The sequence below is a fragment of the Gossypium arboreum genome, chromosome 13 (assembly GCF_025698485.1).
Source record: "Gossypium arboreum isolate Shixiya-1 chromosome 13, ASM2569848v2, whole genome shotgun sequence".
NCBI lineage: Eukaryota > Viridiplantae > Streptophyta > Magnoliopsida > Malvales > Malvaceae > Gossypium > Gossypium arboreum.
Genome location: NC_069082.1, coordinates 69931788 through 69934343, shown reverse-complemented (window position 1 = coordinate 69934343; position 2556 = coordinate 69931788).

Sequence of the window (2556 nt, the reverse complement as noted above, 5' to 3'; positions counted from 1 at the left end):
TACAAACTCAAAAATGTCTCGTTTCATACCCGACCACCAATATAACTATTTCAGATCATTGTACATTTTAGTACTTCCCTGGTGAATAGATAAACAACCACTATGTGCTTCATGCAAAATTTTTTGAATGAGCTCGGAATTTCTCAGTACACAGATTCTGTTTCGGAACATTAAACAATCATTGACTTTGATCTGATATTTTGAATTTGACTCACATTGCACTCTTTTAGCTTGCAACTCGATATCACACTTTTGAGCTTCACAAATTTGCTGAAGATAAACTAGTTTAGCTTTCAATTCTGCTAAAATAGAACCATCAGCGGACATAGTCAATCTCGTATTCATCGCTCTCAAATCGAACAAAGAATTTATACTCAAAGCATCTACAACTACATTAGCTTTCCCTGGATGATAATTGATTACTAACTCATAGTATTTTAGTAGCTCAAGCCATCTCTATTGTTGCAAATTCAAATATTTCTGAGTCATTAATACTTCAAACTCTTGTGATCTGTAAAGATGTGGCATTTCTTGCCGTATAAATGATGTCACCAAATTTTTAATGCAAAAACAATAGCGGCCAACTCTAAATCGTGCTTCGGATAGTTTTTTTCATGCGGCTTAACTATCTCGAGGCATAAGCTATCACTTTTTCCTCTTGTATCAACACGCAACCTAAACCGTTCAATGATGCATCACTGTAAATAAAAAATTCTTTACCTGACTCAAGTTGAACCAACACTGGTGCCTCAGTTAACAATGCTTTCAACTGCTCAAAACTCTGTTGACATTTCTCAGACCATTCAAATCTCACATCTTTTTGTAGCAATCTGGTCATAAGAGTAGCAATCATCGAGAATCCTTTTACAAAACATCGATAGTAACCAGCTAGTCCCAGAAAACTTTTGACTTCAGATACATTTCTCAGTGGTTTCCAATCAACAACAACTGAAATCTTACTCGGATCAACTCTTATACCTTTCACTGAAATAATGTGTCCCAAAAATCCCACTTCTTTGAGCCAAAACTCACATTTATTGAATTTAGTGTATAGTTGTTTATCTCTCAAAGTTTGTAACACAATCCTCAAATGCTCGGTGTACTCAGACTCGTCTCGTGATTAGATCAGAATGTCATAAATGAGCACAACAACGAATCTGTCTAAATACGGTCTAAATATCCAGTTCATCAAATCCATAAAGACTGCAGGAGCATTAGTCAGTCCAAAAGGCATAACAAGGAATTCATAATGTCCGTGCCTCGTTCTGGAAGTAGTTTTCAGCACATCTAAGTTTTTACCTCGCAACTAATAATAGCCAAATCTTAAGTCAATCTTTGAAAATACTATTGCCCTTTTCAGCTGATCAAACAAATCATCAATTCTTGGCAACAGATACTTGTTCTTTATTGTAACTTTGTTGAGCTGTCGATAATCAATACACATTCTTATTGACCCATCTTTCTTCTTTACAAATAATACTGGCGCACCCTAGGGTGAAAAACTAGGTCGTGCAAAACATCTATCTATTAACTCTTGCAACTGAGATTTTAACTCTTTCAATTCGGTCGGAGCCATTTTGTATGGAGCTATCGATATCGGAGAAGTTCCCAGTACTAACTCAATTGCAAACTTGACCTCTTTGACTGGTGGCAACCCCGTAATTCTTCTGGAAACACATCCGGAAACTCACATACTATTGTCATTGATTCAATCTTCAATTCAGACACTTTTGTATCTAAAACATAAGCAAGATAAGCTTCGCACCCTTTTCTCACACATTTCTGAGCTGACATAGACGAAATCACAGCAGGCAATTCACTCGATTCATCTGATTCAATTCAAAGGATTTCACCATTCTGACATTTCAGTTCAATGATTTTTTGTCTAAAATTCACAATGGCATCATGCAAAGTCAACCAATCCATTCCCAGAATCACATCGAACTCATCAAATGGCAAAAGTATCAAGTCAGTTGGAAAACAATAATTGATACGTGATATTCGCGACAGGTTTTAAAAATTTATAATTAATCGTTCTTGAAGCTAACTATTATCATGATAAAGGCAAGTGTACCTATCGAACAGTAGTATAGCTTTAGCAAGACCAGATTAAGACAATACCCAAGAAAAAATCCACCTAGACTTCACTTGTTTTTTGACTTTGAATCAGACGATTTATTCATTTGACTTGATTCGTAGAAATCCCTAAGTTATATTATTATCTCTCTCGAGACTAATAATGTAACACCCCAAACCCGGCCCAGACGTTACGGTCGAATTTAGTATGTCACATGGAGATGTTTCAAAAAAAAAAGTGTGTTTGTCTAAATTCTTTGTTTAGAGTTTAGCAAAAATCAGTTCTTGTTTTAAGTTAAAGTGAATGGAAGCTGTGCACCAGGTAGGAAGCCAGAAAAGAAGAGGTGAGTCTTATAGGATCGCTTAAGTACCAAGCTCTTCCCGGATCCAATCCTAGACATGCCCACATCCATTGCCACACTTTAACATCTCGTATAATTTTGAGAAAACCGTTTGGTTATGTCCATCTTAAGAAAATGA